This window comes from Oncorhynchus kisutch, linkage group LG21 (genome assembly GCF_002021735.2).
Source record: "Oncorhynchus kisutch isolate 150728-3 linkage group LG21, Okis_V2, whole genome shotgun sequence".
In the NCBI taxonomy this organism is placed as follows: domain Eukaryota; kingdom Metazoa; phylum Chordata; class Actinopteri; order Salmoniformes; family Salmonidae; genus Oncorhynchus; species Oncorhynchus kisutch.
Window position 1 is genome coordinate 34,622,876 of NC_034194.2, and position 12,458 is coordinate 34,635,333.

Consider the following 12,458-nt stretch of genomic DNA (forward strand, 5'->3'; position numbering starts at 1 on the left):
TCCAATTCTCATTTTGAGTTGTTACATAAATATTTTTGGCACACAACTTACAGTATTTTGGGGTCAGACAAAGCATTGGCATGAGTCATATTTCCATGGTGCAAAGATTAGGAAGTCAATTGGAGATATATTTTTATCCAAAAATAGGCTACTATTTTGTTTTTCAATGGGCCTAAAAGGACGGTTTGCATAGTTGATGTGTAGTGGAGGCAGCACAAGGATAACCAAAGTTACATATTGTTGGATTATTGGCCTAATAGCGTAGGCTATTTGCCATCGTTCATAGCCTACTCACAATGTCATCATAATAATGATGATGATGGTGATGATGATGATGATGGTAATGAGGATGATCATGATGATCATGATGACGATGATGATGGTGTTGATGATGATGATGGTCATGATGATGATGGTGATGAGGATGGTGATGATGAAGATGATGGTGTTGGTGATGATGATAGTGGTGAAGATGGTGATGATGAAGATGTTGGTGATGATGATGATGATGATGATGATGATGATGATGATGATGATGATGATGATGAGAAGAAAATAGATTCCTTGTGGTCAAAGTGCAAAGTTCTGCCCAGCAGGTGTATCTTTACTTTTACTCAAGTCTGATAATTGAGTACTTTTCCCACCACTGTTAATGTGTCATGATTCATGGATTACATTCTCATGAAGTCCAGTTCTGATTTACCTCCTTGACTGTACTGATCATACACCTGCAGTAAGGGGCTTTTGTTTTGTCCTGTAGAGTTGTAGTCATGTTCATTGGCTGACATTGAGAGGTGGTGTTGTTGATTGATGACACACTTTGTCACTTTGGGAATGCTCTCAGAGAGTGCAGGAACCATCTCCAAGTCCATGCCATGACAATGTCTTCCAGTGGAAGAGGAGAGCAGGTGAGCATGCCGTCTTCTGGCCATCCTGAGAGATACACAATAGAATGGTCTGAATGTGAATGATGGTCTCCCTCCAAGAGTTATGCCTATGAGAACTGACCGAGATAAAGTAGGAAACCAATATGGACAATGAATTTATGACTTAAAAACGTACTGTAGTATTGTAATTGTAACTACATGGATGTATACTGGCGTGAGCGTAGCAGAACAGCAAATATGAGAACCCTTTGACCTGGATATGTGTCAAGTTATTTCAGCACCATGGACAGCTCCTCCTATGTTGGGAGAATGGTGCACTGTGGTGGATCCATCTTTTACACCTCTCTCTCGTATTCTACATGAACACACACACACTACACAGAACAATGGACTTTCATTAAAAAGCTTATCACACCTCAGAATACCTCAAATCCAAATGTCCAGTGAGTCAACTAAGCTTGCATAGGGGAAAGTACACATGATGATGATGATGGTGATGATGATGATGATGATGGTATGACGATGGTGATGGTGATGATGATGAGGATGGCGATGATGAAGATGATTGTGTTGATGGTGTTGATGATGATGCTGGTCATTTCGATGGTGATGGTGATGAGGATGATGAAGATGATTGTGTTGATGGTGTTGATGATGACGATGATGATGATGGTGGTCATGTCGATGGTGATGATGATGAGGATGGTGATGAAGATGATTGTGTTGATGGTGTTGATGTTGCTGGTGATGATGATGATGATGATGGCGATGGTGATGATGATGATGATGAGAAGAAAATAGATTCCTTGTGGTCAAAGTGCAAAGTTCTGCCCAGCAGGTGCATCTACCAATGTATGATTTATTCAACTCAGCTCAATCATGTTTGAATGAATCTGTGGTGATCAAAAATAACCTCTGAATTTCAGGTAAAGCTATACCGTTATGATAAATAATTCCAAGAGGTGTACACTTACCTGAGATTAATTTGCAGTGTTGGAAAGTACTTAAGTAAAAATACTTTAAAGTACTACTTAAGTAGTTTTTTGGGGTATCTGTACTTTACTTTAATATTTATATTTTTGCCAACTTTTACTTCACTACATTCCTAAAGAAAATAATGTACTTTTTACTCCATACATTTTCCTTGACACCGAAAAGTACTCATCAACATTTATCAAGAGAACATCCCTGGTCATCCCTATTGCCTCTGATCTGGTGGACTCACTAAACACAAATGCATCATTTGTAAATTATGTTTGAGTGTGCCCCCGGCTATCCGTAAATAAATAAATAAAAATAAAATTGTGCCGTCTGGCTTGCTTAATATAATGAATTTTTAATTATTTATACTTTAACTTTTGATACTCAAGTATATTTAAAACCAAATTGTTTTTTACTTTTACTCAAGAAGTATTTTACTGGGTGATTTTCACTTTTACTTGAGTAATGTTCCATTAAGGTATCTTTACTTTTACTCAAGTATGATAATTGAGTACTTTTCCCACCACTGTTACTGTGTCATGATTCATGGATTACATTCTCATGAAGTCCAGTTCTGATTTACCTCCATGACTGTACTGATCATACACCTGCAGTAAGGGGCTTTACTTTTGTCCTGTAGAGTTGTAGTCATGTTCATTGGCTGACATTGAGAGGTGGTGTTGTTGATTGAAGACAAACTTTGGGAATGCTCTCAGAAAGAGAGTGCAGGAACCATCTCCAAGTCCATGCCATGACAATGTCTTCCAGTGGGAGAGGAGAGCAGGTGAGCATGCCATCTTCTGGCCATCCTGAGAGATACACAATAGAATGGTCTGAATGTGAATGATGGTCTCCCTCCAAGAGTTATGCCTACGAGAACTGACCGAGATAAAGTAGGAAACCAATATAGACAATGAATTTATGACTTAAAAATGTACTGTAATATTGTAATTGTAACTACATGGATGTATACTGGCGTGAGCGTAGCAGAACAGCGAATATGAGAACCCTTTGAACTGGATATAAGTCAAGTTATTTCAGCACCATGGACAGCTCCTCCTATGTTGGGAGAATGGTGCACTGTGGTGGATCCATCTTGTACACCTCTCTCTCGTATTCTACATGAACACACACACTACACAGAACAATGGACTTTCATTAAAAAGCTTATCACACTTCAGAATACCTCAAATCCAAATGTCAACTAAGCTTGCATAGTGCTAATCACAGTGGGGAAAGTACACATGATGATGGTGATGATGATGATGGTCATGATGATGGTGATGATGAAGATGATTGTGTTGATGGTGTTGATGATGATGGTGGTCATGTCGATGGTGATGGTGATGAGGATGGTGATGGTGATGATGAAAATAATTGTGTTGATGGTGTTGATGATGACGATGATGATGATGGTGGTCATGTCGATGGTGATGATGATGAGGATGGTGATGAAGATGATTGTGTCGATGGTGTTGATGTTGCTGATGATGGTGATGATGATGATGATGATGATGATGATGATGATGATGATGATGATGATGATGATGATGATGATGATGATGATGATGATGAGAAGAAAATAGATTCCTTGTGGTCAAAGTGCAAAGTTCTGCCCAGCAGGTGCATCTATCAATGTATGATTTATTCAACTCAGCTCAATAATGTTTGAATGAATCTGTGGTGATCAAAAATAACCTCTGAATTTCAGGTAAAGCTATACCATTATGATAAATAATTCCAAGAGGTGTACACTTACCTGAGATTAATGTGCAGTGTTGGAAAGTACTTAAGTAAAAATACTTTGATGTATAATCAGCGTAATGTAGAGTTTTTGAGAATAGGAAAAAGTTGAGCTCACACACACCACTATTAAGATTGTTATATACATCAGTTGGGGTCTCTATAAGCTTCAATATGAGGCCCTGAACCTAGCATGAAGTATAGTCAAACTTTTTTTGCCTTGGGGTAAGTTAAGCAAATGTTTGAGCCAATGGCAAGTTGAGCATGTGTTTTCTTCCCAGGGGTAATGTAAGTAATTCTCGATGGGATATAAGACAACAGGGTCAGGCCTATATTAAAAATACAAAGTGTTTGTTAGGTGTTAAGCCTGTGATCGCTGGCCGGTTCCCCTCTTTCCACTGGGATTCTCTGCCTCTAACCCTATTACAGGGGCTGAGTCACTGGCTTGCTGGGGCTCTCTCATGCCGTCCCTGGAGGGGTGCGTCACCTGAGTGGGTTGATTCACTGTTGTGGTCATCCTGTCTGGGTTGGCGCCCCCCCCTTGGGTTGTGCCGTGGCGGAGATCTTTGTGGGCTATACTCAGCCTTGTCTCAGGATGGTAAGTTGGTGGTTGAAGATATCCCTCTAGTGGTGTGGGGGCTGTGCTTTGGCAAAGTGGGTGGGGTTATATCCTTCCTGTTTGGCCCTGTCCGGGGGTGTCCTCGGATGGGGCCACAGTGTCTCCTGACCCCTCCTGTCTCAGCCTCCAGTATTTATGCTGCAGTAGTTTGTGTCGGGGGGCTGGGGTCAGTTTGTTATATCTGGAGTACTTCTCCTGTCCTATTCGGTGTCCTGTGTGAATCTAAGTGTGCGTTCTCTAATTCTCTCCTTCTCTCTTTCTTTCTCTCTCTCGGAGGACCTGAGCCCTAGGACCATGCCCCAGGACTACCTGACATGATGACTCCTTGCTGTCCCCAGTCCACCTGGCCATGCTGCTGTTCCAGTTTCAACTGACCTGAGCCCTAGGACCATGCCCCAGGACTACCTGACATGATGACTCCTTGCTGTCCCCAGTCCACCTGGCCATGCTGCTGCTCCAGTTTCAACTTCCACCTGACTGTGCTGCTGCTCCAGTTTCAACTGTTCTGCCTTATTATTATTCGACCATGCTGGTCATTTATGAACATTTGAACATCTTGGCCATGTTCTGTTATAATCTCCACCCAGCACAGCCAGAAGAGGACTGGCCACCCCACATAGCCTGGTTCCTCTCTAGGTTTCTTCCTAGGTTTTGGCCTTTCTAGGGAGTTTTTCCTAGCCACCGTGCTTCTACACCTGCATTGCTTGCTGTTTGGGGTTTTAGGCTGGGTTTCTGTACAGCACTTTGAGATATCAGCTGATGTACGAAGGGCTATATAAATAAATTTGATTTGATTTGATTTGATAAAATATGTTTAATATTATTAAAAGACTGTTTGGGAAATAAAGATAAACATGGTTTTGAAAAGGTAGTGGTAATATTTCATTAAGGTTCGTCAATTTACCCCATACTCAGGGGAAGTTGTGCCAAGAGACCACTATTTTGGGGCAAGCTGTGTTTTCCAAAACTGTTATGTTTACATGAATTCTGATTATTTCAAGGGATACACAACATCCTGAAACAAACTCAGCAAAAAAATTACGTCCTCTCACTGTCAACTTCGTTTATTTTCAGCAAACTTAACATGTGTAAATATTTGTATGAACATAACAAAATTCAACAACTGAGACAAACTGAACAAGTTCCACAGACATGTGACTAACATAAATGGAATAATGTGTCCCTGAACAAAATCAAAAGTTACAGTCAGTATCTGGTGTGGCCACCAGCTGCATTAAGTACTGCAGTGCATCTCCTCCTCATGGACTGCACCAGATTTGCCAGTTCTTGCTGTGAGATGTTACCCCACTCTTCCACCAAGGTACCTGCCAGGTACTGGACATTTCTGGGGGGAATGGCCCTAGCCCTCACCCTCCGATCCAATAGGTCCCAGATGTATCAATGGGATTGAGATCCGGGTTCTTCGCTGGCCATGGCAGAACACTGACATTCCTGTCTTGCAGGAAATCACGCACAGAACAAGCAGTATGGCTGGTGGCATTGTCATGCTGGAGGGTCATGTCAGGAAGGGTACCACATGAGGGAGGAGGATGTCTTCCCTGTAATGCACAGCGTTGATATTGTGGGTTTGTGCCCATAGGCAACGTTGTTGCCGGTGATGTCTGGTGAGAACCTGTCTTACAACAGGCCTACAAGCCCTCAGTCCAGCCTCTCTCAGCCTATTGTGGACAGTCTGAGCCCTGATGGAGGGATTGTGCGTTCCTGGTGTAACTTGGGCAGTTGTTGTTGCCATCCTGTACCTGTCCCGCAGGTGTGATGTTCGGATGTACCGAACCTGTGCAGGTGTTGATGCATGTGGTCTGCCACTGCGAGGACGATCAGCTGTCCGTCCTGTTTCCCTGTAGCGCTGTCTTAGGCGTCTCATAGTACGGACATTGCAATTTATTGCCCTGGCCACATCTGCAATCCTCATGCCTCCTTGCAGCATGTCTAAGGCACGTTCACGCAGATGAGCAGGGTCCCTGGGCATAATTTTTTGTGTGTTTTCAGAGTTAGTAGAAAGGCCTCTCTAGTGTCCTAAGTGTTCTTAACTGTGACCTTAATTGCCTACTGTCTGTAAGCTGTTAGTGTCTTAACGGCCGTTCCACAGGTGCATGTTCATTATTTGTTTATGGTTCATTGAACAAGCATGGGAAACAGTGTTTAAACCCTTTACAATGAAGATCTGTGAAGTTGTTTGGATTTTCATGAATTATCTTTGAAAGAGGGTCCTGAAAAAGGGACTATACTATTTTGAGTTTATGAGTTTATATGTAGAAATCTTTGTTAGAAGAATACTATATTTCCCTTGATGGAGTGATGCTGAATGTCAAAATAGATAAACTTACCCCACTGTCCCCAATTTGTCAAATCATTTCTACATTGAACCCAGTTCAAATTCACGCTCAGCTATGCACTTATCAACCATACATGCTGTGGAAAGCAACAATTAACATATTACAAAATTTGAACAAGACTCTGACACAAAATGACAATCCTCACATCCTCACAACCCTATGTTATTAACTTACACTCACTCAAACAGACCCAACATGGCAGGACAGTGACACTATGCTCCCCATTTACCTAATTAGGGCATGTGCCACTGACATGGCCAGTGAGCCAAGCAGCATCTTTGCCTTCTTGCCCTGAAGAGAGACTGGCACTGGGGTTTAAGCATTTGATTGGCTCTCACTGGTGTCAGCAGGGCAACATAATCAGAGTGCCACTTCATTCTGAAGCCTGAATAAAGGCAGCAAGCACTGTGAAATGTGCACAAATATGGGTCTGGAGTCGCTAGACTGTAAGAAAATAGGCAGCATGTAGGCAGTGGGATTGAGATACCTTCCTAAGAGAAGCATTACAAACATAGGCACAGACCTACATACGATAACATAGCATACATACATACGATAACATGTACGTACTATACACACATGTACACATGTATTTTGAATTGTAGATATGTGGTGTTGGATTAGAGGCCTGAAGGCACACAGTGTGTTGTGAAATCTGTTGTGGATGTATTGTAATGGTTTTTTTAAAATTAAAAAACATTGCTGGACCCCAAGAAGAGTAGCTGCTGCCTTGGCAGGAACTAATAGGGATCCATAATAAACCCCAGGAAGAGTAGCTGCTGCCTTGGCAGGAACTAATAGGGATCCATAATAAACCCCAGGAAGAGTAGCTGCTGCCTTGGCAGGAACTAATAGGGATCCATAATAAACCCCAGGAAGAGTAGCTGCTGCCTTGGCAGGAACTAATAGGGATCCATAATAAACCCCAGGAAGAGTAGCTGCTGCCTTGGCAGGAACTAATAGGGATCCATAATAAACCCCAGGAAGAGTAGCTTCTGCCTTGGCAGGAACTAATAGGGATCCATAATAAACCCCAGGAAGAGTAGCTGCTGCCTTGGCAGGAACTAATAGGGATCCATAATAAACCCCAGGAAGAGTAGCTGCTGCCTTGGCAGGAACTAATAGGATCCATAATAAACCCCAGGAAGAGTAGCTGCTGCCTTGGCAGGAACTAATAGGGATCCATAATAAACCCCAGGAAGAGTAGCTGCTGCCTTGGCAGGAACTAATAGGGATCCATAATAAACCCCAGGAAGAGTAGCTGCTGCCTTGGCAGGAACTAATAGGGATCCATAATAAATACAAATACAAACCTTGGTGCTTTTATTGAGTTATTTTTCTGCTTTAGTTATTAAAAAGTTCTCTGTTTTTAGCAGATTGTTTATGTTGTGCTCTAGGCTGATGTATAGGACAACACCGGCAGCGTAGCCTAGTGGTTAGAGCGTTGGACTAGTAACCGAAAGGTTGCAAGTTCAAATCCCCAAGCTGACAAGGTAAAAATCTGTCATTCTGCCCCTGAACAGGCAGTTAACCCACTGTTCCTAGGCCCAAATTGAAAATAAGAATTTGTTCTTAACTGACTTGCCTGGTAACGGTAAAAAAATATAATAATTAATAATAATAATTGTTAAGTAATACTGTCATATGCCCAATAGGTGGTGTTGTCTAGCTGCTGGACAGTAGATTGTGCTGCCTCAACATAGCCAGCAGGAGGCTCTACAATAACATTCAGGCTACTGAGGTGACAAACACTAGTGTAGTTTTCAAGTATCAGAATTTATGCCAATGATGAACATGCCAGAGGTAGAAAACCATTATGACCTATTAAGTATATCTCTTAAATGCACCTCCCAACTACAACATTACGATGAAACATCCTCAAGTCAAATATTTTGCCAAGTCTTTTAACACGCAGTGCTAAACATGATTGATTGTGTGAAAGGTGAACTGTTGAGGTTAAGACAGTTTTATAACACAGTTTTATAACGGTCGTCACGTGGTTTAACAATCTATTGAAATGAATAAGGATTTTAATAGGCCTATGAGCTCCTCCCTAAAGCTATGCCTAGTTAGGTAGGTGGACACTGCAAACCCTACTTCTGCTATTAGAAAAGCCTTAACATATACAGATCCACACAGCAATTAATGAGAGTACATCTAGCTACATTGTTTTGCACAGTTCTTTAACAGTAGGTATATATAAGCAATAAGGCCTGAGGAGGTGTGGTATTTGGCCAATATACCACGGCTAAGGGCTGTTCTTATGCACAACACTACGCGTACCACAAACCCCCGAGGTGCCTTATTGCTATTATAAACTGGTTACCAACGTAATTAGAGCAGTAAAAATACATGTTTTATCGTACCTGTGGTATGCGGCCTTATATACCACGGCTTTCAACCAATCAGCATTCAGGGCTCGAACCACCCAGTTTATAATACTCTATACACCACACAGACTTCCTCTAAATGAGTGGACTTTGGATAATCCTATCAGTCCCTCCACTTCCACTTTAGATATTTATTGAAGAGGGGTGACATGGTGCAGAGCAACACACACACACACACACGCACATGCACACGCACATGCATAGTTGAGACGTGGCCCACAACAAAAGTGGCCACAGAGACCAACAGTCTTTGTTTAGGATTAACAATTAAAATGCTCCAAAGGACCCTTAATGAGCTGGCTGGCTTCTAGCCCACAATTCCCCAAGGGAGGAGAAAACACATCCCAGCACATTGAATGGTTAATGACCAACCAGATCCTTACTGACAGTAGAAAGCGTAGATATACACGCAATCCTAAATATGGACTTACGGCACTAATGTTTTGTAGCATTTGGGATAAACATTGTTGGCAAATATTTAGCAATTCATTAAAAGGTGTAAGGAAAAACTAGAAATTGCTATTTGGAGGAAAGATTTGTTATTGGGACAATATGGGAATATCTGGTGCTCCTGTTTCGGTGTTTAAAGTGTACATTCATAACTCATACTGTACATAACACATACTGTACATAACACATACTGTACATAACTCATACTGTACATAATACATACTGTACATAACACATACTGTACATAATACATACTGTACATAACACATACTGTACATAATACATACTGTACATAATACATACTGTACATAACACATACTGTACATAACACATACTGTACATAATACATACTGTACACAACACATACTGTACATAATTCATACTGTACATAACACATACTGTACATAACTCATACTGTACATAATACATACTGTACATAACTCATACTGTACATAACACATACTGTACATAACTCATACTGTACATAATACATACTGTACATAACACATACTGCACATAACTCATACTGTACATAACTCATACTGTACATAATACATACTGTACATAACACATACTGTACATAACACATACTGTACATAATACATACTGTACATAACTCATACTGTACATAACTCATACTGTACATAACACATACTGTACATAACACATACTGTACATAACTCATACTGTACATAACACATACTGTACATAATACATACTGTACATAACACATACTGTACATAACACATACTGTACATAATACATACTGTACATAACACATACTGTACATAACTCATACTGTACATAACACATACTGTACATAACTCATACTGTACATAATACATACTGTGCATAACTCATACTGTACATAATACATACTGTACATAACACATACTGTACATAATACATACTGTACATAACTCATACTGTACATAATACATACTGTACATAACACATACTGTACATAACACATACTGTACATAATACATACTGTACATAACACATACTGTACATAACTCATACTGTACATAACTCATACTGTACATAACACATACTGTACATAACACATACTGTACATAACTCATACTGTACATAATACATACTGTACATAATACATACTGTACATAACTCATACTGTACATAACACATACTGTACATAACTCATACTGTACATAACACATACTGTACATAACACATACTGTACATAACTCATACTGTACATAATACATACTGTACATAATACATACTGTACATAACTCATACTGTACATAACACACACTGTACATAACTCATACTGTACATAATACATACTGTACATAACACACACTGTACATAATACTTACTGTACATAACTCATACTGTACATAACACATACTGTACATAACACATACTGTACATAACACATACTGTACATAACTCATACTGTACATAACACATACTGTACATAACACATACTGTACATAACTCATACTGTACATAACACATACTGTACATAACTCATACTGTACATAACACATACTGTACATAACTCATACTGTACATAACACATAATGTACATAACACATACTGTACATAACTCATACTGTACATAATACATACTGTACATAACACATACTGTACATAATACATACTGTACATAACACATACTGTACATAATACATACTGTACATAACACATACTTTATATAACTCACACTTCACATAACACATACTGTACATAACACATACTGTACATAACACATACTGTATATAACTCATACTGTACATAATACATACTGTATATAACACATACTGTATATAACTCATACTGTACATAATACATACTGTACATAACACATACTGTACATCACTCATACTGTACATAATACATACTGTACATAACACATACTGTATATAACACATACTGTACATAACACATACTGTACATAACACATACTGTATATAACACATACTGTATATAACTCATACTGTACATAACACATACTGTACATAACACATACTGTATATAACACATACTGTACATAACACATACTGTACATAACACATACTGTACATAACACAATGTAGAGCAATGCATAATAATGTCAAACTCCCTGTAATACTTTTGGGATTTTAGTGGGATTTTCATGAAATATGAAATACTTTTATAAGTGTATTGTAATGTGGTGAGGTAAGTAGTATTGTCGTTTGTATCATTCAGGGAACCTTTCAGAAGTGATTTGGCTTTAGCTTTATTTCTAACGCTGCTAGCAAGAGACTTACCTCACCTCTGAAAATCTACTGATTGAGGTTTCCTTGCTACACCTAGCCGTTTAGGTGCACACCTCACCCGTGCTCACTTAATGTAATCTCACTCTGATTGAACTCACCATTATCCCACCAATATTCAGCTGAGCATGTATTCTTTCTTCTTGCTCCAGATAGGTGTCTTATGGATTGCCAGCACTAAAAGTAAACACCTGCATTTGAAAGTTCTCCTTTCCTGTGTACTTACTGTGATCTTTCGATAAAGGCAGTGGCTGGGAAGTCTGACTTCATGCCTCTCGCCCTCTGCAGGACGTGGTCTACAGATAGGTGGCAGTGTGACTCATGTTTTTGAATGGACTCCACCTTAGTTTCGTTCACTCTACCTCCCTGGGCAAATCTTGTGGATTTGTTGTGGTTCCTTACCACTGTTTCTACTGTGGTAGCTGTGGGGGTGATAATTGACCAAACACAACACAACTGTGAGTGTGGATAAGAACTAGCTTTGATCTCACTGCTACTTTAAGACTTGTGGTCCTGATAGCCTTTGTTGTGAACGGCACTTGTTCACATTTTTTAGGATATTAAATTATATTCGATAAGACAGTTCATTTTTCCTGGCTCGGTGTGAGATAGGCTTTCTAAGGTTTCTGAATGAATAGAAGGTGATTTTCTTGGACTGCAGATTGGATCCTGTGCTTGGCTCCTTCCGTGGTGGATGACTGCTACAGGGTGATTAATGTGTTCATTTCCTATTATTAAAGACCAGTGCTGCAGGCTACAGATAT